Genomic DNA, 25,201 nt, shown 5'->3' on the forward strand with positions numbered 1-25,201 from the left:
GGGGAGCGGGAGGTTCGTACAGATAACCTGCGTCTTCCCCATCCGGATGAAATTTTGGTTCTAAATTAAAGGTTGAGCCAAAACGTTATGAGAAATGAAGAACAGATTTTAAAAAACAGCATTTAGGAAGGACCGTGAGTTGCACAAGCTGAAGGGGTCAGCTGTTGGATTGGAAAAATTTGGATTTGGAGGAGGGCAGGAAGGACTCAGCCTTTGGACGGCTGATAAGTGGGCTGATTTGCACGGGTGCCTTGTGGCTGTTTAGTGGCCAGGAAGAAAAGCAGAATTGTTATGGCCAAACGTTTCCTTTCACATAGTCTAGTAAAGATACCGAATGGCTCTTGTCTAGTAAAGGTACAGTATAGCTCTTCTAGCTAAGAGTTCTGCCCGTTGGGTACATGAGTGTGCAAGCTGGAGCCCTCGTTAGTCAGCAGAATATCTGAATAATTGACTGATCAAATTAAGACTGGGCCACGTACCTCAGTTTCTAGTCCATGATCTTGTAGGTTGTGCGTTAAAAGCTGTGTGTCCGCCCGTGTATAACACTGGTACTGAGCGTTGCTGTGCTTAAGCAGTGTCTTGGATTTTTCCGATCAGTGCATTCGCTTTTGCATTTGAAGGAATTAATTTTCTCCTCCGCAGCGCGAGGGACGCAAGCCCCACGTCTGAACTGTGTCGCGGGGCGTCCCTCGCGCTCGTCCCAAGCCTGACGTGGCCGCAGTGGTGCTGCCTGGCTCCGTGCCGCTGGCACTGCCACGGTGTCACCCCATGTCTGCGGTGGCCTCGTGCTGGGGCACTGGAAGAGCCGGTCCCGTGCCCCGGCGGTGCGGAGAGGTGGATGCGTGAAGGGAGAGCCGTGTCTTTGCTCCAGGGGTAAGGCGCTGCTCCGAGAGGGTGCGAACCCTCGGAGAGGAGACTGGCGCTGCCGTGTTCCCTGCCCGGAGGCACCAGCCTAATGCCTCTTCCCTTCTCACCAGTGCTGCTGTCCCCTCCGCCAGCCTCCCCAGAGGATCTTCCCCCAGCATTTGCTGGGTGCGTGTGAGGTGCGGGGCTGCGCCGGGCTTTCGCTATTGAATGGGTCTTTTACTGCATCGAGGCAGTAAGTTTTGGGTGAGAGTGAAGACCGGGTGGTGACGTGCTGCTGTTCTGTGCTGCAGCTGAACCGTCTGGGGGTCGTCCCCTCCGCTGCGCCCAGCGGCTCTGCCAGACGAGAGCCTCTGTGGATGCTGAACCTCTTCTCGATAAATTAAGTCTGTCTTTGTGGCTTTGCTGAGAATACACCGCGTCAGTAAATCACAGCTGGGTTCGCAGACAGGATAAGCTCCTGCAGTGTGCATCAAGCGAAACCTCTCTGTGCGTAGGCTCGTCGCATTCTGCAGCCTCGCCGAGACGAGCACAAAACTCGGCACGGCGCTTTCTGTTTTTCCTTTTTGCTAACAAAAACTCCCAGCCCATTCGTGTTCGGCGCCAGAGGTTCCCTGTGTGTGCCTGGGGCAGCTCCCCGACATCAGCCATTGACTCCACCGGGAAGGGCTGGCCTTTAAATAGGACGTGGGTGTTATGTTGGGGTTTTTTTTCAGATCCTGTCAAGGTCTTGCTGTGTGACCTTGGACCAATTTCCTCTTTCCTTTTCCTTCTCCCTCAGTTCCCAAACATGAAGCTGAGACTGTGACCTACTTCACGGGCGCTCAGGAGGGTGTCTTGCTAAATTAAACGCAAGGCACTTTTAAGTTCCTTTGAAATGTTTGAGGGGGAGCAATGAGCAATTTTGTTTGTTTGTTTTTGATAGAAGGGAGGCTTCAGGAGCTCTGGCACTGGGAGCTGAGGCGTTCCTTTGGTGGTTGTGTTGTACTAATGCACCATAAAGCCCCAAATCCCAAGCGGGACTTGCAGAAGCTGAATTGTGTGGGCTTTTGCACCCATTCCTAAAGAGTCTGCAAATCTGCCTTGTTTGTTTGAAAAATACGTAAAGAATGCAGAACAGTAGGGAAGAAAATGGGCGGTAAACACGCAGGGGCTGTCGTAGCTAGGCACGCAGCTCTTCGGCTCGACCTTCCTCGTGGCACGACGAGGACTGCTCTTCTGCCGGGCTTTTGGCCGATGGGATTTTGTGGGCTGTAAAATGACTCGCAGCCCCAGGTAACGGCACCAGGCCGGTGAGCGGTGGGGTCGCGCCTCGCTGTGGGTGCCCTCGGTTGCCTGCCCTCTGAGGGAAAGGGGGCTTGCTGGCCAGGCATTCCATAAGGAGTGGAGAAGTTCGTTAAGGATGATAATTGCTCGGAAAAGAAAGCAGAGGCAGTTGTATACCTGCTGAAGTGCAGCAGCTGCTTTTCCAGCAGTTGATCGAAGCCTCACAAGGAATCAACAGTTTTGGTTGCTCTAATCTTTGAGCAATAAAGCAGAGCAGGCATATCTTTAAATCAGCTTTTCCCGGGATGATTAAACCCAGTGAAGGCTAAATGACACAGACAGGCTGATGGCTGGGGCTCGGTGGCCATGGCAGGGTGCTCAGCGGTGGAATAATGAATGAATTGTTTTGATGGAGATGAGCTAAAATCGACTGACCTCCTCCTGCTACGGGGGAGCTGGTCCGCAGCATCCTTGGCTTTTCGGTCCGTTGCCGTGGCTACCGTCTCCCGGCAGCGCTGCTGGGGCATCGGTTGCGATCCTGAGAGTTTCGGCTTTAACGAAAAAGGAAATCGTCAGATTTCTGCTGTGAGAAACCTCAACCGGAGCGTGCTCCCGCCTCCGTGAGCGGCGGCTGCCTGCCTCGGCTGGCGCAAGCTGTGCGGTGGTGCAGCGGCGCAGGGCGCAGGCTCGCAGCGCCCGCCTGCCGGGTCCTAGTGCCTTGGAGCCATTCTCGCTTGGAAATCGGGGTGGGTGCCCTGCGGCGAGCACGGCGCCGGGCTTGGGCGACGGCTGCGTCCCCTCCTCCAGCGGCCCGGGCGCGCGCGGGGCTGGCGTTTGGTGGCGTTGCACCGGACGGCCGGTTCTGACAGCTTGCTTTTGAATAGGCGAGGGGTGTGGAAAACGCTCTCCTGGTGCTCGGGTGGGAGCGTGGCCTTCAGCGGGAGAGCTGCCGGTGTGTCCCGGGTGCTGTGCCGGGCACTGGGACGCGGGGACACGAGGCTCGGGTGTGTTCTGCTTTCTCATCACAGGCGTCGCCTGTCCCCACAAGCCCTGTCTCTTATGGCCAGGCGGTCGTGGTTCAGACACCAGAACGCGCTGGTTCACGTTGTTTACAAGCGACACAGGCTAGGATGCTTTATTTTAGGTGGTAAACACCTCTAGTAGGGGGAGGGTTGCATGGCTGGTCAAGCACCTGCATTACTGTGGTCTGCAGCGGCCCGAGCTGTGGACGGGAACCTTCCTGTGCCGTGGGTGTACGGGGACAGGACGAGCGATACTCCGTGCTCCAAAAAGATCACGGTCTAAATACAAAATGGGACATGGTGGGATACAGACACGTGGAAAGCACGAAGAATTTATGGGGCAGTACTGGTCAGCGTGGTGGGCTTCAGTCTCACTGTAACAGCATAGCATCTGTCATTCATTATTGGATGTCATTGCAAAGGAGAAATTTAATTAAGGTTTTTAATGGCTCAGCAGATTTTTCTCTGTGTTATTGACCTCGTATAGGTGGCTCTTGGGAGACAGAAATAAGATTGTACTCCTACTAGCAGTGCTGGGACAGGAGCCAGAGTGGAGATTTGCTCTGGCTCTTGTGCCCAGTACAGGGCTAGAATTTGCCTTTCGTATACCCGCCCGCCGGGCTGAACCGTGCTGACGTTCGTAACCGAGAACGAACTTGGAAGAGGAGGGAGCTGGGACAGGTATAACTGGGCAGAGCAAGTTCTCTTTGCAATCTTTCCACTTCTCAGGCGAGAACAGAAAAGAACCCAGGCTGACTTTCAGGTCACCTGGGGGAGTAGGCACAGGTTAGAGTTTAATTAAAAAAGTCTTAAACTCGGCAAACTTGATCTGGATTTATATTGACGCAATAAAGATGGAACCCCGAAGTGTCGTTTTTAGAATTTCTTTTCTGAACAGAAGTTTGATGGCAGACTAAGCTGCTTATAAATAAAAAAGAAGCTTTGCTGAAGGAATTTCATGGGGAGGTGTGTGTGTGTGTATAAAATATATAGATAGAAATACACTAAGATGGCATTTTGCTCTTCCTAAATAAATAGCGGGGAGATTCCTGAAGCTTTTTAAACTTCCTGCTCAGTTTGCTTCAACTGAATAAGCTGTTAGTGTTCAAGCTACTTGGCGCGTGGACCGTTTCTTATCCCAGATTTCGGCAAAAAGTCTGAAGGTTTTAAACCGAATATTCTTTGGCCTCTTTATGATAGTTTGTCTGTAATGATGAGTGTTACTTCGAGAGCTTGGGCAGCTACCAGACAGTCATTGTGGGTCCTAATAAAGCTACGGCTGCCAGCGGCCTGCAGGATGGCCGGTGTCCCTGGGGAGGAGGGGCGGAGGGGCACCGGTGACTCGCCCACGCAGGGTGACGTGCGGAGGTCTGTAACGTTTGCCGCTCTTTTGCAGGTGAATGAAGATTGCCCCAAACCGGCAAGAACGACCTTGACCTGTGAAGTATGCCCCAAGCTGATCTAGTTCAGTCTCCCGTGCGAATACACGTCTCCTGAGATCCTCTGAACTGGATTTGTGAACAAACACCCAGGCAGCTTTTACGGTACGTGTTATTGCCTAATAAATACCTAAATGCCTGAGAAGGGGCTGTGCTGGGGTAACCGCGCACTGCGCTGGTCCCTTCCCCGGCGTGCCGGCCCCTGCTCAACGCGCTGCCTTCGCCTGTCCTTGTCCTTGCTCTCGAGTCTTGTCTTTTCAGCACCAAGGGTGCAAGGAGGTCTGCGAGAACCCTCCCTGCTTGGGACGCACAGTGCCCTTTTATAACAAGAAATTTTCTTGTCGGTACTCAGAGGTGAGGTTGGATCGGGAGGCGGGTAATCGGCTTGCCCAGCAGCTGGTGTTGCTTGGGAATAAACTACGCCAGCGGCCTGTCGGAGGCTTGGGGTTCATCGCGGGCGGTTGTGAGACGAGCTGGGCAGGAGCTGCCTTGAGCGCAGCTGGGGATCAGGCAGTAAGAGGTGAGACCATAGCCTTTATTAAGGCTGACATTTCCTATGATCTGCTAAACTAAATTTATTAAAGGGTGTTAAAACAGTAACTTTATTTCAAAGCTTTAACATGAATCAGAAAATTGGGTATGTTTTTGTGGGAGAGGGGCTGCTGTAGTTTCTGGTAGCTGTGGCAGCCCCTGGAAGTGGCAGGAAGATTTTATTCATCTTAGTTATTTTGTTTGCTTGAAACAGCAGTTCATCCAAAAATGACAGTGTCTGAGTTTGGAGAAAAAAATAAATCATTTTCCTCTCTATAGAGCAGGCTTTGGGCCGAAATCTCCTGGTTCTACAGAGGCTGCAGCAGCCACCAGCCAGCCTCACCTTAGGGATGTTTTTCTTGTTTGCACCGATTGCTTAAGACTGTCTCAAAATGCTTTAATTACAGGAAGCTCTACATATCCCCATGTAATGCAGTTTCAGTTAACTAATAAAACTACTGTCTAACCTGGGCTTCTTGTCTTTCCATCAAGTTTTAATTTTCATCCAAGGTCCACCAAGTAAATGAGAAATGAAAACAGCGAGTGGTGAATGGTGCTGCGTAACTTTGTTAGGCTAAGAAACGGTGTCTCCTCGAAGGTGTGGATATTGCATCCTCCTGCTCGGCAAAACAGTGATTTTCCAGTGTTCAGCCTACGTCTATTCACAGAGTCATTTCCAAAGGCTCTTGCTTTTGTGTTTACACTTATTTCAGTATGGGTTTAGGAAATCTCAGTGCCAGGGGTTGGAGCTGGTACGTTTGATGTCCTCGTCGTGGTCTGGGGCTGTAAAGACCCTCCAGCGCTGCAGCCAAGCAGGCTCCACGCATCCCCCCTTCCGACCACAGGGTTCCAGCTGTGAGGGTGGGAGGAGGAGGAGGATGGGTAGGCGCAGTGCCTTTGGGCAGACAGCATGAATCCCGCTGGTAGACTTGGGGAAAGCAGGGGTCTGGGCTCGGAGACCTGTCCTCCATCGTCGTGTGGGTATGGGAAGCCGGGGTCCCCGAGTGGGAGGGAGCACAGAGCCCTCGAGTGCCGTGGGGACGGTGGTCCCCGGTGGGCTGGGCTCCTGACAAGCCTGCTCCAGCAGCGTCCGTTGGCTCCCAGCGCGGTGCGGCCGGCCGGCAGCCGCAGCAGGAGGGGAGAGTGGCAGCGGCTGCTCCCCTGGGGCTCGGGGCGCTCGGCAGGGCCCCGGCGCTTTTGGGTGCTAGGCCCTGGCACTTCTGGGTGCTGCTGTCGGGATCTCTTTCCTGTGTCCTGCCGTCGGAGGGAACAAGTGTTTCTTGCTGCTGTCGCAGCTTTTCCCTGGTGGCCGCCTGGCCGCTGGCGTTGGGGAACGGCCGGTTAGGGTGGCTTGGGGGGTGCTGAAGTTCGGCATCTCTCGAGGGCAGGTGTCTTTGGGTGGCCGAGGTGCTCCATCGGCACGAGGCGCAGGTAGCTCTGCTCCTGTTCTTGACCTATTTCAATAGCTGTAGGATTCCTGGTTTCTGTGGGAAGCTTTCAAGGGGCTCTGGTGGAGCATCGCTGGCAGTGGTTCCCATCTGCCGCGGTTCCAGTCCTTCTGTAGCACTGCGTGTTTTAAGAGGCTCTTTTGAAAACGAAGGCAGGTTCCAGCCTTGGCATTGTAGTGACAAGGAGAGAGCGTGCTTTGATCGCTGTGAGCCTGCCCGTGCTTCGGCAAGTAGCTTGAATGTTCTCTAATGTTTTCATTTTCATTTAGCTTTAAGTGGCCTGAAATTGAGGCTTCTTCCCCTTTCTTTCTTTGCAGCTTTTGTATAGACTGTGGAGGCTTAAAATTGTCACGGACTTACTGTCCTTGGGGTGAATCACAGGCTTGTTTTAAATGTAAAATGTTTTCAAGGTTTGCGTAACTGTTTTTAGATTTCCAATGAAACCATCATGAGTCCCTAACTGGACATTAGAAATTGAGTATGTGTTCTTACTGGAAATATCTTCCTTGTGTACTCCTTCGTGTTGCTTCACTCACCGGGTTTGATTTCCACTGCTGCTGCGTTTGTGGGTGATGCTGCGGGGAAATTGGGCGATTTGGTGCAAGTTTGTTCACTGATGCCAGCGACGGGGCTCGGGGGGATCTGCGGTGCCCCGCCGCCTGCCCCTTGGTTGTCAGTCACTAGGGTACCGGCCGCTGCGCTGGCTGGCAGAGCAGGCTCTGCAGGGATGCTTCGGGGGGAAAAATGGTGTGTGCGTGAGGGGAAAATTCCCTTGTGCTTCAGGTTTAACGTGGAAAACTGTAGGCCGGCGGAGGAGGGAGAAATTAGCCGTGTAGCATTTGTAATCTTCTTTTGAAATGAAAAAATACTCTTCCAGCTACAGCTGGTCTTGCTGGGAGGAAAGCCTTCCTGATATTCACTAGTTTTTTGCTTGTTTCAGCGTATATCCTGTTATTCCTAGGGCTCTGCGGGAAGAACAGTGGTAAGTTCCCGTCCCTTGAGAGGGGGAAGTGTCCCATGTCACCCGTTCCCAGGCTGCGGCAGGACCGTTCCCCCTCCTGCACTTTCTAAAGTCCCTGTGAAGTTCTGTGGCTGTTTCCCAGTGCTCTGCGTACTTAGAGGAAGGGTTTCTCTCGCCTGATTTCCCTGCCTGTCGTTCCAGCCTCTCCTTTGAATAGAAACGCCGCCGTCGCTCTGCTGGGGTTACCACCCTTCAAATATTTGTGCAAGACGGCCGTGCCCTCTGGTTAGCCAAGGGCCGTGTCCACGGTTCTCATACGTCTCGTGCCGCAGCCAGCTGTTCCTCTGGCTCTGCCCCAGCCTCAGAGGCCCAGAGGTCGCACAGGAACACAGAAAAAACGTCGGTATTTAGATTCCAGATTTCCTGAGTCTGTCCTGCGCCTTGATCACAAGAACCTCCTTCCTCTTGTATTAAACCAAACGTGTGAAAGCTGCCCGAATTGGCGCTTCCCCCGGGGTTCCTCCCATCCCCAACACCGTCAATGGGTTTCTCTTTGTACCGGGGACGCAGCCCTGAGTTACCCTGCCATCGTCCCATCCCACGCGCGTGCTGACCTGCCGAGCCCCGCGGTGGGCAGCCCCGCGGTGGGCAACCCTGCGGTGGGCAGCCCACGCCTTGCAGGAGCACGGCTGGTCCCACGTGCCCCTGCAGCCCTGGCTGAGCAGGAGGGACGTCTGGCTACGGGGCAGCTTGCGGGCAGACCTCTCTCGAGGTTCTTTGCTGCTGTTGCTCCGGGGCAGACAAGCGGCAACCTCTGCTCCTGAGCCAGGACTGAAGCCAAGCCGTGCGCAGGGCTCTGCGGTCAGGCACGTGCCAGGCTTCCAGTCTCCTGGAGACTCTGAAGTGTGCTGCTGCATCTCCCGGTCTGAGGGAAGAGGTCAGGGCTTGCCTGGTTCTGCAGAGATGCAGCCTGTAGATAGCTCCCTCATTGGTAAAATCCAGTGGACCTTGGCTAAAAAGGGAAAAAAATACTAACCGGAGCAGATGCAGCTCGTGCTGGAGAAGAGCAGGGCACAGTGTCCGTGCTGGGTCAGAGCGGAAGTCCACCTTGGCCAGGAGCCTGTCTTAACAGTGCCCGGTAGTGGCTGCAGAGGAGAAGAATATTGGAAAAAGGTGAAATATGGTGATGTTTTCTCCAATGTAACCTGCCAGGTTCTGGCAGTGAGTTGCTGGAGGCTTCCGAAGCCGGAGGTGGTACTTCTGTCTGTGGTTAAAAGCACTTGATGGATTTCCTACAAGGGAAAAATTTGGATTTAATATTTATGAGAGAGGAACCAAGAGAGTCCTAGTCTCGGGAGCCCCACCGCGTGCACTGTCCTTGTAGGGGGATGAGGGAAAGTTGACAGAAGGGGTATTTTAGTCTAGGGATTTTTTTGACCCACAACCGTTGGATTTGTCTGCAGTGTGAACGGGAGACCCCCCCTGTGCTCCCAAACCATCTTCACTGCTGGGGCTGCAGCAGTGACGCCTCCCACCCCTCCTTCGTTTCGGTTATGGGTCAGCGCAGGGGGAGTACCGCGATCCTCCTCCCAAAGCGCTCGGCTTTGTTCGTGTTACGGTCGGTAGAGAAAGACAGAGTGACCTGGGCTGGGACAAACTGCCTGTTTCCGACCGGCCAACACGTCACCGCCTGGTCTCTCCAGCTCTCTTCGGTGTTGCGTTGCATTCCTCTCTTCTGGTGATCGCTGTGGTTTGCCCTGCCCTTCTCCGGGCTAGAGGGGTTTGTGAAGAGCTTTGGGAACCTTTGCCTGGCAGGTTGCGCAGATGCAAAAAATATTTATAATGCGTGGGAAGGCTGGTGCTGAGAGGCTGGAGATCGGGTTCCTCCTGCTGCACTGGCTCAGCCGCACGGGCGCAGGGCTGGCCGAGCTGGTGCTGGTCTCGCTTTTTCATAATTTCATGGTGTTCGACTAGTTTTGGTTGTGTTTGACTTGGGTTTTGTTCAAATAAGGCGGGTTTTTGGCATCTAATGTCCTTGATCTCTCCTAGAGCTGACAGAGTTGAGGGGAACGGGAAGATGCTCTTGCCTTTTTGTCACTTTCTCAGAGACTTTTGGGTTGGATTTCTGTACGTGTAACTGTTTCCTTTAAAACAGCATCGAGGAGGGGAAAAATGACTTCAGCTCAGACATCCACATCTCTGCAGAAGACTGCTTCGGAAGTGACGGACGGGTTTTAGCTTTCCCTTTGTGCTGGCCGTCTGGAGTGACGGGGAGTGGGCTTGTTGACTGCAGTGTGCTTATCTAACGGGTAATGTAACCTGTGCTTTGCATGAGAAATATAATTGTCCTTTGACAAAAACCCCATAGCTTTTCAGAGCGGTCTCGTGGAGCTCCTGGAGCAGCGGCAGGGTTTTCCCGTCCGGCGGGTGCGGTTATTCTCCCCTTTGCTCGCCCTGGGCGGTTTGGAGCTCCCCGGTGATCAGCGAGCGCCGGGGGTTGAGTTGCTCTGGTTGAGTTCTTGGTTGTTCCTGCGACTGAGAAAGGCCTAGTTTCTAGTGAAGTTTTTTGTTGTTCGTCCCCGGGTGCACGTCTTACAGTTCGTTCCCTTGAATGCAGTTGCTGTATCCTTGGAGGCCACCTACTTTGTTCTGTAAGACGTCCTGGTCTTCCTCTGTCTGAAGGCGCTGCCCCTCTTCAGTGCCGTGCTCTGCTTTTTTGGTGTCTATCTGCGGTTTCAAGCCTTTCTGACTTACAATTCCTAAAGCAAAATTTCAGCGCGCGTACCAGCGTTAAGGTAGCTGATGTGAAGCTTGCATTTCTTGTTTGCCTTTCATAGAATACTTAGGAGTCATCCGCAGCCGGGCAGGAGATAAGGGACCAGAGGATACGTTCATTAATACAAATATTTTGAGAAATTCAGCCCCTGTATTGACCTATCAAGAACTTCCCTAGCAGGTTCCTCTTCACCCTTTTAAAAGCTTCCTGATGACGCTGGTTTTTCCCTTCAGGTGGTTCATTGCCTCCTCTGTGGTCACTGCAGTCGGCTGCTAAAATAGGGTGGAAACAGTCATAAAAATCCATGGTGCGGCCCCTCTTTTGGAGACGGCCTGGGGGGACACGGCTGGGCGCAGGGTCTCGGGACGGTGGTGGGTGCTGGTGTCTCGCTGCTGGGCACGCTGGCTTGCCAAAGCCCCTCCGTTAGCCCCGCTTGCCGTTTCACAGGCGGCAATTAACGCCGCAGACAGCTCTGAGAAGAGGGGCTGATGACTTTAATTAGACATCTATTCAGATCAACCAGGGAAAGAACAATTATTGATTTTAAGAAATGCCCCACGATTAACCGTTTGGTCTCCGTGCCTCCCATCTGCCTGCGCCACACGCTGCGGCTGCGTGCGCGCCCTTACCTGGCCGTGCCGGACGGGGCCGCGGGGCGTCGGGGAGACAGCCGGCGTCACCGCCTCGTTCTTCCTCAAACTTTGCCATGCAGCGGTGCGGTGCCAGGGGAGACGGGAAGAGCCAGGTATGGCTGATGGGGGAACCCTTGGCGCTGGGCAAAGGGGGACAGGAGGGAGCGTGGGAGGCACGCCGAGCGGAGGCGAGTGCTGCTGCGGTGCTGTCCAGGGGCGTCTTGGTCGGCTCCGGGCAGGAGGAAATTGGGGTGGTCCCTGCCCAGCACCCGGCGGTGGGTGCTGCCCGCAGGGTGGGACAGGCAGGAGGAGGCTTTGTCCTTCTTGGTGCCCGGGTGCGGGTGGGCGAGCGGCGGCCGTGCCAGGGGCTGTGCCCGGGCCTCGCCGAGCCCGGGCCGGCTGCCTTGCCTCTCCTCCTGCGGCTCCAGCAGGAGCCGGGTAGCGTTAGGACCCAGCGAGCTGGCAGCGCTGGTGACAAGTCTGGAGCAGCACTAGCGCAGAGTAGTCTCCATCAGCTGGGCTGGATTTTTGTATATCCCTGTGCTAAAGAATCCTCTGCCAGAAAAGGGCTTTTTCCCCTTTCTGTGCGACCCAGCAGAGCCTCGCCGGGGGGACACGGGGATGGTTAGATCGGCTGAAACGTGAAAAACCTCTGCTGAATTACTGCTGCCATGAACTGAGACCATTATCTGAAAATAATAAATCTTTAAATTAGAGAGAAAAGCCAGCGGCAGCATGGCCCAGAGCAAGAGACACACGTACAGCCGGGTAAGTTGGGGGGAGGGAAACTTATTTACAAACTCTTGGCTATGCTGTTAGATAATATTGTAATGTATCTTAATGCTATCTGTTGCAATGAAAAATATCTCTCTCTTTATACTGAAATCTAGATTGTGTTTTCTGTGCTTTCATATTTCTGGAATTTGATATCTTCATCACTAACAGTATCTGTTATGATATACGGTGGGTGGATAAATAGTCTGAATTATATTAGCGGACGTGTCCTTTTGATTTAAGTTAGTCTGTCTTTGCTGTTAATTATCACTGATAATGCAATGAGGCGTCAGCTGAGCCTCCGGTGATGACAGAATCTTTCTAGGGCTTTTCAGCACAAAGATTCGGGGTTGTTTTCCTTTCTGCATCGTCTTTTTCCTTCCTCTTTGCTTATTTTCCAGGTTGCATGGTGAGATACTGAGCTTCCGAGGGCCTGAAAATCATTTCCAGGTTTTACCATATTGCAGTTAACCCTGGGCTGTGCGGCAGGCAGCAGAACCGGAGCCGGGCACCGGCCCTACAGCGAGGCCTTTCTTTGGAGTTTCTTTCTTTGTCGTTTTGTTCTTCCTCGCCAGCGTGGTGACATTGTGTCCCCGACACTCGCTGTTTTGGGGACCGGGCAGCGCATTTTCGGCGTCTCTGTTACACGGCGCTTGCCAACTTGGCAAAGTGCTTTGTAACTCCAGGGCCGGTTGCAGGGGCGGGAGGGCCGCGCTTCGGCAGAGCTGGGGAGGGCAGACCCCTTCCTGCTGCCCCCCCTTACGCCGGGTCCGTGTCCAGCCTGAAAAAGCCCCGTGGAGGAGCGTGACCTGCGTCTGCCGTGCCCGCCCGGGCAAGGGCGTTGTGCGAGAGCACCGAGCCCGTCGCCGGTGGGGCGTGCGTGCGTGATTTGGTCTCTGGCCGAAACGGTTTGTTTGCGTAGTCACAGGCTGCTGAACAGAGCGGCTGCCGTTCAGAAAAAGGCTCGGGGCTGGCGGTGATAGCGTGCGGCTGGAAAGTTGCTTTACCCACCCTGTGCAGGGTCAAAGCGTGTTTCCGTGTGGGGATGCGGCTGCGGAGCGCTCCCCTGGGCTGGGAAATGGTGTCTGCGGGCGGACGGAGGCGGCTGCTCTAGCTTCCAGGGCTCTGTGTTTGCTGATCGTTGCTGTTTTCAGTGGGGGGGGAGCGGGGCAAAGGAGGTGAAATTTCAAACTGAGTCTTAACAATCCTCTCCTGGTAACTGCATTGAATTTCGGTCAGGCAGGACGGCAGCTGGCAGCAAGCAGGCTTATCTGTGTTTTGCTCAAATTGCATTTTGAAACTGGTACCGCGGGGGCCAGAGCTGCCCCGGCCCTTCGGGCTGGGCTGGACCGACCGGCTGTCCCAGCGGCGTCCGTACGAGCGTTTTAGGGACGCGTGGTTGTACGCCGGTGCCGTGGCCGGGGTCATTGCGTTCAGAAACACCCGAACCGTTGGCATTAGGCTCCTTGCTCCCCAGCCTGGAGCAGGATGAATCCAGTGCCACAGCGGTGTTTGCACGGTGGGGGCTTCATCCTGGCTCATCCGCAAGTCTGACAGCGGCAGACCCGCGCCGCTCCGGCTTCTGCTGGGTGAGACGGCAGCCACCCCCACCGTGTCACCGGCTGACGGGTCTGCTCTTAATCCTGGGGTAATCCCCCCCTTTCAGTGGGGACGGTATGGCAGCACCACACGCTGTCTATTCAGTAATAACTAGGCTTAGCAGAAACTGGAGTTATTTCCAAGTCTTTCCTTATTCCAGCCGTGTTGGGTCACATCTTGAATTTGAGGCGAAGAGCATTTTAACCTGCGGTCGTGAATCTCCTCACCAGAGCTTTTCAGAGGTGGTTGCTATGTTCAAGGTTCGCCTGAAACTTTTGATCTGTACTTTGAATGACAGTTTGAGGTTCAGTTAGTCATATCTGCATGGAGGGAGGCGTCCCTGTGTGCCGGCGTAATGGTGTGAGTCTGGCTTCTGGAAGGAATACAATAAATATTCCTTGGGTTATCCGCTATAATGGAGCGAAACACTGAAACCGTCATGCTCAGATGAAACACAGTAGTGACCCAAATCATGCTCAAATCACAAGTCAAGTCACTTGGAATTGCATCCATTTTTCAGTGACTAATCACCAGTATCTTCAAATAAGTGAGGAAATGGTCTGTAAACGTGTGTAATACTTTAAACGGGGGCAAAAGCGGGAAGACGCCGTATTTCTGAGTGGTGCCAGGTAGGCAGTTGTGTGGAGCACGGTCTCCTGTTACTGGAGGAGGTGGGCAGTCGAAGCGCAGCCCACGTGGCTTGCTCCGCGCCCGGAGGAGTTTCCTCTCCAGCCCTGTCCCTGCCTGCGGTGGTGGCTTCTCGGGGCCACCTGCCTGGGGACTGTCCTGCCGGAGACCGGCCTGGCGCCGCGCAGGCGGTGACGGCTGCTCCGGTGGGTCAGCGTTCCTGGTTGCTTCTCTGGCTGCCCGATCCCCACCGCCTCCCCCGTGCCCCTTCCCAGGGCTCCCGAGCTGGCTGTCAGTACCCTGCGGTGCGGGTTTGGGAGAGTGGGGGACAGAACGCTGCCTCCGCTATCGGAGTACACCGATTTCCCATTTAGTGTAATTTAGCAGCTTATTCACCCTTTAGACCATCGCTGCATGGGAGTGATGATTGAGCCGTTAGGAATTGTCCACGCCGACGCTTGCACAGATCTCCTGGGGCTCCTGCCTAACTCAGGGTCTGTCAGTGGGCGAGCGGCCTCGGGGGGTGACTCTGGCCTCGTGGGGTGCCCCTTCTCTCCTCCCGTGGGCTGGCATCTGTGGGAGCTTCCTACGGCTCTGCTCCGCCATCCTCTTCACTCACCGTCAGTGTATCGCCACCTTGCTCTCCATGCCCAAAATTCGGGTATCCAGAGCACCAGTGTGGCCTGCCGGAAGGGCTGGCGTGACCAGAGAGGATGCTCGCGCCTCCTTTGTTCAGTGCGCACCGGCAGAAGACGACCTTTTGGTCACTGGTGGCAGGGGAAGAGTTCCCCAAACTCAGCCCCACCTGAAATTTTGTCTGTTGGTTTTCCTGGAGACGCAGCGCGCCAGAGCCGAGGGCAGACCCTGCAGCGTGTGAGGTGCAGCTCTCGAGACACGCTCTGCTGCTTAGGAAGAGACCAGCGAGGAGCCGGCACGCTGTACCGTGTCTGGAGACCTGAGGAAGTTCTGGGTTGTGCCACCAGCTGCCGTGTCGGGCTGTTGTGCCCTGCCTGGTGTCCCCAAGGGTGACCATCCCCAAGTTTGCTGTCTCTCACCCCCGCCTCCTTCCTCCGCAGCTGGCAAGGGACAGTGACCGCAGCCGAGAGGAACGGCTGCAGGCGGGCATCGGCCTCCCTGGCCCACCGCCGACCTTTCCACCTCTGCTCGGGAAGGCCATCGGGTGCCCAGCCCGTGGTCATCTGGCTGGGAAGGCAGATGGGAATGCACTATTTCCAGCTTGGACGGTTTCTCTCCTGTTAAAATCCAAAATTGCGGTAATTACGTTGTTTTGAGTCTTCATGAGAATACCAGTCTTGGGTTTAGCCAGGCAGATCAGAGCCTGGCTCGTCCGACAACACTGGAGAGCTGAGGCAGGACAGAGTCATCAGAGAAGTCAGCTTGATCCTTGCTTCAGTCCGACATACCGACAGCAGTGCGGGCCACGGCAAGCTGCAACACGAGAAAAAGAAAATACTGATTCAGGTGTGTTGTCCTGGGGCAGGGACAGCGGCGATCCCCGCCCGGGCAGCTGGCCCTGTGGCTCGCCCGGCTCTGCAGCTCTGGGACCGAGTTGCTGCCTGTGGTTTTGGTCAGAGCAAAGCTGTGTGTGTTACCCAAACCGTGCTCCCCGGCGCCGCGGGAGGAGCGCGGTGAGCTCCTGAGCTTAAGGCCATGGAGATGTTTGTGAATGGCGTGCACTGTCATCCTCACGCTGGAGCAGCACAACTTGTCCCACAGCCTTATTTCTAGTTAGTTAGAAACAAAAATTAGGGAGCCATCGCCTTGTGAAGGCATGAACGTGTTAGAGGCTAATTCTGTGCTCTCCCTTCTTTCCTGAACGTTAAGGATTCGGGAAACATTTCTACTAAAATGAGTGCTGATTGACGAACGGACCTTCAGTAGGTAGGTTTTGATGGATTTCTGTATTGGCCAGACTGACCTGTAGGACGCACAGCACTACCTCAGTGTCATCTGTGCTCTTCAGAGGCATACTTTGATGTTGAGCTCAAGAACAGTTACTGAGCTTGAGAATGGATGTTGCAGCAATCACGCGCGTATTTGACGGGATACCTGAGCGGGGCAGCTGGTGTGGGATCTGCGTTGATGCCGAGGAGCGTGGTGCTTCTCAGCTTGAACTGCAGCGGGCGGTGCTGGGAGAAGCAGGTGAAGCCCCTGGTGCGACACTGATGATCTTGTGGAACGGCGGTTGAGATCCCGCCCTAAAAGCAGGCGTGTGGGTGAAGGTCTGTGGACGTTGCGTGCGAGCGTGCTGTGATAGCGTTGTACTCTGTAGACGTGGCCTTTCCGCTTGAACTCTGCGGTCGTGCAAAGAGCCCTTCCCAGGAGTAGGAGGTGTTTCGGTCGATGTGAGCTGGGGGAAGTGTTCCATTCGCTCCCTGTGTAATGGCCGTGACCCCGCCATGGTGTCCGTTCTGAACCTCCCTGCCCCTAGATGGGCGGCAGTCTGTCCTTCCCGCTGAGAGGCGGATGGACCTGGGACGGTCCCGTTTCTGGTGGGTCCTGGGAAGCTGCAGCTGTGGTGCAGAGCTGCCCAGGGTGGACCTCACTGAGCCCCTTGAGGGTCCTCTTCTACCCCTCGTGCTGTGTCCCAGCAGGCTCAGGGAGTACCGAGCACTCCGCAGGCGTTGTAAAGTAGAGAAGCAGACCTTTTTCCCCGTTAGCACCACGTCCACCCTGCTGACCCACCAGAACTCCCTCGGTTAGGCAGAAGGGCCCTTTGTGTGACCGCAGAGCGACGGAAAGATGTTTCATCGTTGCATGAAGTTGACTGCATAAGGATGCGTGAGCACAAGCCCTGCACCCTGATTTATCCACTGGGTGATTTGGAGAAGATCATAAAGCTCGTAAAAACTGCTTGTCGGAGGTGGGGGGCCGAGGTGCTCTTGGGCAGGGGCTGCTCGCTCGCTCTGGGCTGCCCAGCCGCCTGGGGAAGGCTGCTGGCTCCTGCCCAGGAGGAGGAAGAGGAGGAGGAGGAGGAGGAGAAGCACATCACAGGCAGGTGCTGCGCGTTGCCCGGATCCTCCGAGCCCCACCAACCTCCTCCCCAGCCGGGGCTCCCGCTAGTCGTCCGTACGCAGAATGGGAGCTTTCGGCGTGGGGTGGAGGTGGAAGCGTGCTTGGCCCGGCAGAGGTTTCCCACGAGCGGTTTCGGGGAGCTGCACCCATCCGTGTGTCGCATGCACGTGCCTTTACAGAAGCTGGACCGTGTGCCTCGCGTGTGCCCGTCTGGGAATTTCCTTCTCCCCGGTGATGACTGCACCGTATTTCACAGGTAGGGCTCTGTTCTCAAGCTCCCGGGCTGCCCTTAACTTCTCTGACTATTCTTAGCAAATTTATTTTTTTGTTCTTTTTTCTCAAGTGGGGGCTGAGCAGTAGCTTACATCAGGAAACCCTTGCTCTCAGTGGATGTGCAGCTTATGAATTTTCCTTTTTAAGCAGTCTTACTGTTGCCATTTTATTCGGGGTGAGTTTTGTATTGGTAGAAGTTGTCTTCTAGATTCCCCAAACTCACGTTGTGCCAGTGGAGAAGGAGCTTCTGGACTTCTGAAGTGTGATGTGTACCCTCTCCCTTTTGTCAGTGGCGAGGTCCCATTCAGGAAGAGGAACTGGGGAACAGGGTTAGGGTGGGACACCCGGCCGGGGCGGGACGCTGCTCCCCAAGGTCCTTGGCGAGACGTCGTAAGCAACGTGTGTCTGGAAAAAGTTATTCTGAAATGCTTCTTTGCTGATATTACACATTACAGGCTTTCTTGGGAAGGGAGGACGCTCAGCACGAGAATACCATGAAATTAGTAAACTTTCTGTTTTTTTTTTTTAATGAACCCTTATTTGATAGATTTACAAAATTACAATTTGAGACTGAAAATGTGTGTACTTTTGCCGGATTTAGTGGCATTAACTTTTGTCATTCAGCACTAATGACAAATTCAGCACTTGTTTTATTACTTTCTTGTGGCGATGCGTACCCATATGCTATTAATTGGCTACTGTGTTAATTATAACACTGAACGAATGACTTGAGTGACAAACAAACCCTGGGACTGACCCGTGTTCGTACAGGGTGAGGGGAGTCACGAGGCAAACGAAGACAAAACCTTTTTGAGATGTCGCTGTCGTTAAGGAAATCCATTATCTGGAGCTGAAATATAGTTAAATAAATCTATTACCTGGAGGTGGAAAGAGGCTCGTGGAGTGGCAAGGGCTCGCTCCAGCGACGGAGCTGCAGGTCCCACAGCCCTCCCTAAGCTCGACAGCCAGGACCTGGGCGACGTTTGGGATTGCACGCTCACGTCTTTCCTGGAGTACGGAAACGCGCGTGAATCCGTCGGCTCTGTCTCCGCGCCAGCCTCCCCAGCCCCGTCCCTGGGCTCAGCGCAAGCGGCCATCGCTCTGCTCGGTCGAGGCAGCCTGTCCCCACTGCTGGTGGCACTGCGGGTGCTGGCGCTGCTGGCTTTAAGTCCGGTGAGCGTGGGCAGCAACGGCGTCGTGCGGGGACTGCCAGGCAGCTGAGGTCCTGGCTGGGCTTACACAGACCCGGTGAAGTCCCTCCTGTGCCCTTTCGCTGCTGGCCCCACTTGGGTAGGTGAGGGAGCCGCCGTGCTTTACAAATGCTCTCAAAACCCCCTTGGGCCGCGGGCGGTGTCGCGGGGACGTGCTCTCCTTGGTCTGGGCAGGGCTTTGCTGGGGAAGAAGTAGGTAAATTAGGGAAAGGAGCTAAGAAATAGCTAATGCTAGTCCGGCTGTTGTTTTTGACTGACACAGCGTTTCAGCCCTAGAGTATGGTCATCTTACGCCTTGGTTTTTTTTTTTAAAGCAGTTTAATAGTGCTTTGCGCACTTTAGTTCTCTCCTCCTGAAGCGTGCAAATGTTAGAGACGGGAACGGATGCTAAAGGCTGAATTTCCTTGGCTTTATTGACCAGCAGCTTTGGGTGAAGTTCTGTTGTTCCTGGGACAGAAACACAGCGATGCGCCAAAGCCAGCGGGCACGCTGCCGGAGTCGGCGGTACGGTGGAAAAAGGACTCTTCGGCTGGGATCGGACGCATTGTGCTCATTGCAGCCAAGTGCCCGTCGGGGTTTCCTGGGACACAGCGGCTGGGGTAGCTAGCTATACGTATGTGCTTCGTTTTTAGGTCAACACCCCCAGTAATTTAAATCCTTTTTTTGTTTATGACTGGGAGGCTTAGTCTGGAGCTAACGCTGCAGCGATAAATTACCTGCCAGAGCGTGCTGAAAGCCATTTATTTACCCAGCTCAGGTCTCTGCCAGCGGAGATGACCCGGAGGGCCGAGCTCGCCTGCGGGCGCCGGGGCGGCCGCACTCACCGGGGTACGGCACCGCTGCCCCGGGGCGAGCAGGGGCCACGCTGCCTGGGAGGGACGGACGGGCACCCAAAATAAAGGACAGAAAATATCCACAGCCCCTTCTCCTGGCTGTCTGTGGGCGCCTCCGGAGAGAAAACTGGGGTTTTATGGCTCCTAGGGGATTGTCAGTTGTTTTACCACGTAAAAAGTGCCCTTCCAATGCTTTGCCCGTGTGACTGGGTGCGTAGAGGAGAAATACAAAGCCCTCCGCCTCGTCTGCTGATGAAAATGCTACAACGCATTTGGAACGAATCTCTAGAAGGGAACGCTACCTGAGTTGGCAATTTTTTTTCAGGCTACTCAGCAGATTTACAGTAATTTGCATAATCTTGTGTTTTGCTGTGGTAATGTAAATTATTTTAGCCTACCCTTTCATACCACTACGGAGAAGAATCCTGGGCTGGGTATCTATTCACAGTCGGGAAGATTGCGCATCCTGGAGGCTTTTACCTGCGGTTTGATTTTTCCCGTCGCTTGACTGCAGAGCAGAGGCTCTCTGGGGCCCGGGCAGCTGGGGTGTGCGGAGCTCGCCAGGCGCTGATCTGCACGATGTTTTTACTCCCCTTTTCAGTAAACTCTGGTGTTAGTTTCTTTCTGCCGCACTAATTGGGTAGCTCGCTGCAACCTCAGGGTGGTTTGATGCAGGGAAAAAGCCTTTTCTTTCTGTGAAAGGACTGCTCGCTCCTCTGTAGGCATGGAAAGGAGTCGCTGTGGCAGAAAATCGGTGCCGGAGCATATTGCGAGTGAAATGTGGTGGAACTTCCAAACAGGCTGATGGGGTGATTCACTCGTTTGACTCTGCTGCTAATTCTTAGGGGGTGGTCTCTGGAGATGGTTTTGCAGGGAACAAAGATGTGCTGCTTGCTTTATTATGCATCTCTGCTTCATAATTTGTAAAACAGGCCCTGAAGAGCTTTTGTCGTTTAAAAAAAATCAGGAAATTCTTTTTCCATGCGAAGTCCCAGTTTTTCTTCCCTGGAGAATTTCTGCGGCTGCTGGCGAGGAGGGAGGTGGCGCTGAGAGGCCGGCGGCGTGCTCTTCGGCCCTGGCCCCGCTGGTAATTGCCCCAAACTGGCAAATCTGGCTTACGAGCCTCCTCACCTCCACCTCTGCTGCCTGTCCCTTCCTTGTGGCGGGCGTCTGTCTGCGGCCACATCAAAACCTGCTCGAGAGACGGCGTTTTTAAAATCGGAAGGGGCAGCGCACTGGGGAGTTTGGCCATCTGTGACGGAGAGCGGGCGAGAGGCTGGGGGGAAGGACGTCGGGAGCCTCGTAAATGGGCTTTGCTGTCAGAAAAGCTTAACGTGGAGCCATGCCGTGTCCTGCATCTGCTTGCTTAAAAATCTAGGTGTGTTGGTTACTGTTAACATGTGCTTTTAGTCTGATTATGCTTTGGAAAGGAAGCAAGGAAGACAAGCTCTCCCGCGGCTCCCATCCGAGTGCTCTGCAGAAAGCGTTCCCCAGACGCCCACGTGCAGCCCACAACACCAAATGTGACGTTGCTGCAGCAGAAACGGTGAAATACTTGATTTTTGAGGCCGGTTTATCTACTACTGCTCTACAGACTGACGCTATAGAAAAATAAAAATTAAATAGTTTGAAAGGCGAAAGCCTGGCAGGGTTATTTATCTCTGTGCTCCGAGGCTCTTGTCCCACTCAGTGCAGCTGAGATGTTCCTGCAAGTCGTGCGGCCCGTGCTCCGCTCCTCCTGAAACATCTCCCTGGGCTTCTGTCTGCCAGGTCCTGCCCCCGGCTGCCTCCTTGGTCCTGAGCATCCGCTCTGCGTGTTCCTGCTGGCACCGGTGCTTCTGAGCTTGTCCTGCTTCGCAGCCCGTGCTCCTGTCCTGGCAGTGCGGCTGCGAGAGGGTGCCCGGGAGCATCTCCAGACGTTACCGGAGAAACATCCCAGTCTCGTGATTTGGGAAGTCACCAGTGCAAGCTGAGCCTAAACTGGAACGTGTCATCGTTAAAATAACAAAAATCTAAACACTGCGATTTGAAAAAAGGGTCTGCAGGGCCGGGGCTGAACTTAGCCGCAGGAGGACAGCGCGACACTTTTACCGTATGAATTAGCAGTAAACCTGCCTGCTTTCTGTTAGCTAGGCACGTTGTTTATCAAATCTGCCCGAGACAACGCTGTGATGGTGCAAGTCCGATATCTTCAGTTTATAATCCTGCTTCCTTATCTCCTCTGTGAGCACGTTCTGTGTTTTAACCTTCGCCAACACGTGTTGAAGTTGTGTGTGAACACTCGTAGAATGGGTTTTCCACCTGAGCTGGAAGACAGGGACGGGGAGCAGGATGAAGCTCCCGTAACCCAAGGGGAGATGGTGAGCGACCTGCTACACCCCTTAGACACACGCAGGTCTATGGGGCTGGATGGGATCCACCCAAGGGTACTGAGGGAGCTGGTGGAACTGCTCACCAGGCCACTTTCCATCCTTTACCAGCAGTCCTGGCTCACCGGGGAGGTCCCAGTTGACTGGAGATTAGCAAACGTGACTCCCATCTCAAGAAGGGCCGGAAGGGAGGACACGGGGAACTGCAGGCCCGTCAGCCTGGCCTCGGTGCTGGGGAAGGTTAAGGAGCAGATCATCTTGAGTGCCATCACGTGGCATGTACAGGACACCCAGGTGATCAGGCCCAGCCAGCACGGGTTTAGGAAAGGCAGGTCCTGCTTGACCAACCCGATCTTCTTCTCTGACAAGGTGACCTGCCTAGTGGATGAGGGGAAGGCTGTGGATGTTGTCCATCTAGACTTCAGTAAAGCCTTTGACACTGTTTCCCACAGCGTTCTGGAGAAACTGGCTGCTCATGGCTTGGACGGGTGTCCTCTCACTGGGTAAAGAACTGGCTGGATGGCCGGGCCCAAAGAGTGGTGGGGAATGGAGTTTACTGCAGTTGGCGGCCGGTCACAAGCGGTGTTCCCCAGGGCTCTGTGTGGGGGCCAGTTCTGTTTAAGATCTTTATCAATGATCTGGACGAGGAGATCGAGTGCACCCTCAGTCAGTTTGCAGATGACACCAGGTTGTGCGGGAGTGTTGATCTGCTGGAGGGCAGGAAGCTCTGCAGAGGGACCTGGACAGGCTGGATCCATGGGCTGGGGCCAAGTGTATGGGGTTCAACAAGGCTCAGTGCTGGGTCCTGCACTTGGGCCACAGCAACCCCATGCAACGCTGCAGGCGTGGGGAAGAGTGGCTGGAAAGCTGCCAGGCAGAAAAGGACCTGGGGGTGCTGGTCAACAGCCACCTGAATATGAGCCAGCAGTGTGCCCAGGTGGCCAAGAAGGCCAACGGCATCCTGACTTGTATCAGGAACAGTGTGGCCAGCAGGACTAGGGCAGTGATCGTGCCCTGTACTGGGCACTGGTGAGGCCGCACCTCGAATGCTGTGTTCAGTGTTGGGCCCCTCACCACAAGAGAGACATGGAGGGGCTGGAGCGTGTCCAGAGAAGGGCAACGGAGCTGGGGAAGGGTCTGGAGCACAAGGCTGATGGGGAGCGGCTGAGGGACCTGGGGTTGTGCAGCCTGGAGAAAAGGAGGCTGAGGGGAGACCTCATCGCTCTCTACAGCTGCCTGAAAGGAGGGTGTAGAGGTGGGGGTCGGTCTCTTCTCCCAGGTCACAAGTGATAGGACGAGAGGAAATGGCCTCAAGTTGTGCCAGGGGAGGTTTAGGGTGGATATTAGGAAGAATTTCTTCACCGAAAGGGTTGTCCAGCACTGGACCAGGCTGCCCAGGGAAGGGGTTGAGTCCCCATCCCTGGAGGTATTTAAAAGCCGCATAGATGTGGTGTGTAGGGACGCGGTGCAGTGGTGGGCTTGGTGGTGTTAGGTTTACGGTTGGACTGGATGATCTTAAAGGTCTTTTCCAACCCAAACGATTCCGTGATCGTATGATCATTTAACTGTTAGTGCAGGTGTAAGACCCCCTCCCTCCGGCAGCGCGTGTGCTGGGGAGCCCGGTGACGACGAGAGCCGTGCCCTGCTCCCGGCCGGTGGTACCGCAGCGGGGCAGCTCCGACTTCCAGCTCGTGGCATTTCACACCTATAGATCCTCCCTGGACCGCAGCTGCCCGCAGCCACCGGGAAGGTAAAATGGCCTGCGTAAAGCAGGGTGGATAAAAAGGGAAGCAACTGTTTTTAAAATCGCTGAGCAGGAAGCTTTCTATTCAAGCGGTGAATCTTGCTTTTCCTTCAGGCTCCTTGTTTTCTTAGAGTTTTGCTCTCTTTTTTTATAACAAGTGGGACACGTTGATTTAAAGCTGCAAGTATTTTGCAGAATATTGTTGCTAGTTCTTCTGGCAATGGAAAGGATCCAGTATTTTGGTAGACATTCCTTTGAGTATGTAGCATAAGTTTTTAGATTTGAGGGCTTGTTTTTGTTTATTTGCTAGAAAATGGTGATTGATTTTGTTTTTTATTAAAAGATTGCTTTGCGCTTTTGATTTCTGCCAATTGTATTTGGATGACAAGTGGAGTGCAGTTTTGTGTGGAAAACTGGCGTCGCAGTTGTCAGTCACGAAACCTCCTGAGCACGATGGGTGTATTCTGCGTTCAAACCCAGTACATCAGCATGCAAAGGAAGGCAATCATTTGTTGGTTCGTCTGCCGACAGTGGTGGTTCGGGTTTCCGCGTGTGCCAGCCAGAAGCTTCTAAAATACCCTTGGCTCTTCGTAGAGGCTGCAGCCTGCCTGCCGCGGCAGCTGCCGAAACCCCGCCGGTGCCTGGCTGCTGCTGCAGCTCGGCTTCGCCTCCGTCGGCTCGAGAGCACCCTTCCTCAGCCGTTTTCCGAGTCGTGGTTTGGGGGAGCGAAAGCAGCCTCTGTTCTCAGCTGAATAAAGAGTATATTCTTTCACTTAAGCCAAGCCCAGCAGCAATCAAAACAAAATATTTTCTACACAATAAACAGAACTATTGAGAAATGGGATGATGTAAATGCCAAACGTGCTTCATTTTAGAGACTGCTGTAAGGACAACGCCGCAGTGTCGGACTGAACTGTGGGACTTAAACTGGCAAGACGGTCAAACGTCCCCCTCCCTTCTTCATGGGGTTTAAAAGCAGGAGGCCTTTAAAGGCATCGGCATTTGAGGAGGGACTGGTAGTATAGCACTGCTTTTTAAACAATTACAAATATGTAGTTAATTTAGCTCGGTGGCAATATAGTATAAACTTCATGTATTTTACTTGGGCTTATTTCAGAGGAGGAGGCATTGGGGGTGGGGGGAAGATCCCAACGCCTTACTTGTCTGGCCCCCCCTTATAAACTTAATCAGTCTTAAGGCACCTCAGGCCACTACAGTTTAAGGGAGTTCCTCATGCCCGTCACCTCGCTCTCTAAAAGAATTGATCAACGCGGTTAACTTTACCTGAATGGAGCGGTACGTGTCGGGGATGGCGAGCTTGAAATCTAACGATGCATGCTGAAATTTCGATGTGGATTAATGTTTCAATGCCTTGAAAGCCCGCGAGTTGGCCACCAATATTTTCTGCTCATCAGCGTCCTGGTGGGAAGCGCTGTGACCGTCGGTACCCCGGAGTCCTGGCGCAGGGGGGTCCCATGAACGCACTGGGAAGCTGCTGCGGGTGGGTGGGCTGGTGGTGGGCCACCAGCTCCTCTTAAATCCTGACAATAAAACGGGGTAGGGAAGTAAACCGTATCACAAATGGGTTTTCTGTTCCTGAGCGTGTAATGCAAGAGGCTGGAAAGCTGTGGGCAGTTTCTGATAGGATGAAAAAAAGACGGAGCAAGTATAGGTTAAGGCAAATATGACTGTGCTAACATCTGCTGCTTCACAGTTTTGTTCTTCCCCCCCCTCCCCAAGCTTATAAAAAACTTATAAATTGGGTTTGTGAGTCTGGAGTGTCTATTAAAAGCTGA

At 54.1% G+C, this 25,201-nt stretch overlaps 1 long non-coding RNA gene across 4 annotated transcripts in view; it reads right to left on the reverse strand.

Moving 5' to 3' along the window:
- Positions 1–4,690: 4,690 nt before the first annotated feature.
- LOC140651552 (uncharacterized) overlaps positions 4,691–25,201 on the reverse strand; it is a 39,477-nt gene continuing 18,966 nt past the window's right edge. The window contains exons 4-7 of one of the 4 annotated variants that reach the window (XR_012042439.1): positions 24,690–25,043; positions 19,773–24,153; positions 18,127–18,640; positions 4,691–8,676 (exon numbers count right to left, since the gene is read on the reverse strand). This is a non-coding gene — a long non-coding RNA (uncharacterized lncRNA). Of the gene's footprint in view, positions 8,677–18,126; positions 24,154–24,689; positions 25,044–25,201 lie in introns of all 4 variants that reach the window. The other 3 variants (XR_012042437.1, XR_012042438.1, XR_012042436.1) reach the window with 3 other exon arrangements.

The sequence above is a fragment of the Ciconia boyciana genome, chromosome 5 (genome assembly GCF_034638445.1).
Source record: "Ciconia boyciana chromosome 5, ASM3463844v1, whole genome shotgun sequence".
NCBI lineage: Eukaryota > Metazoa > Chordata > Aves > Ciconiiformes > Ciconiidae > Ciconia > Ciconia boyciana.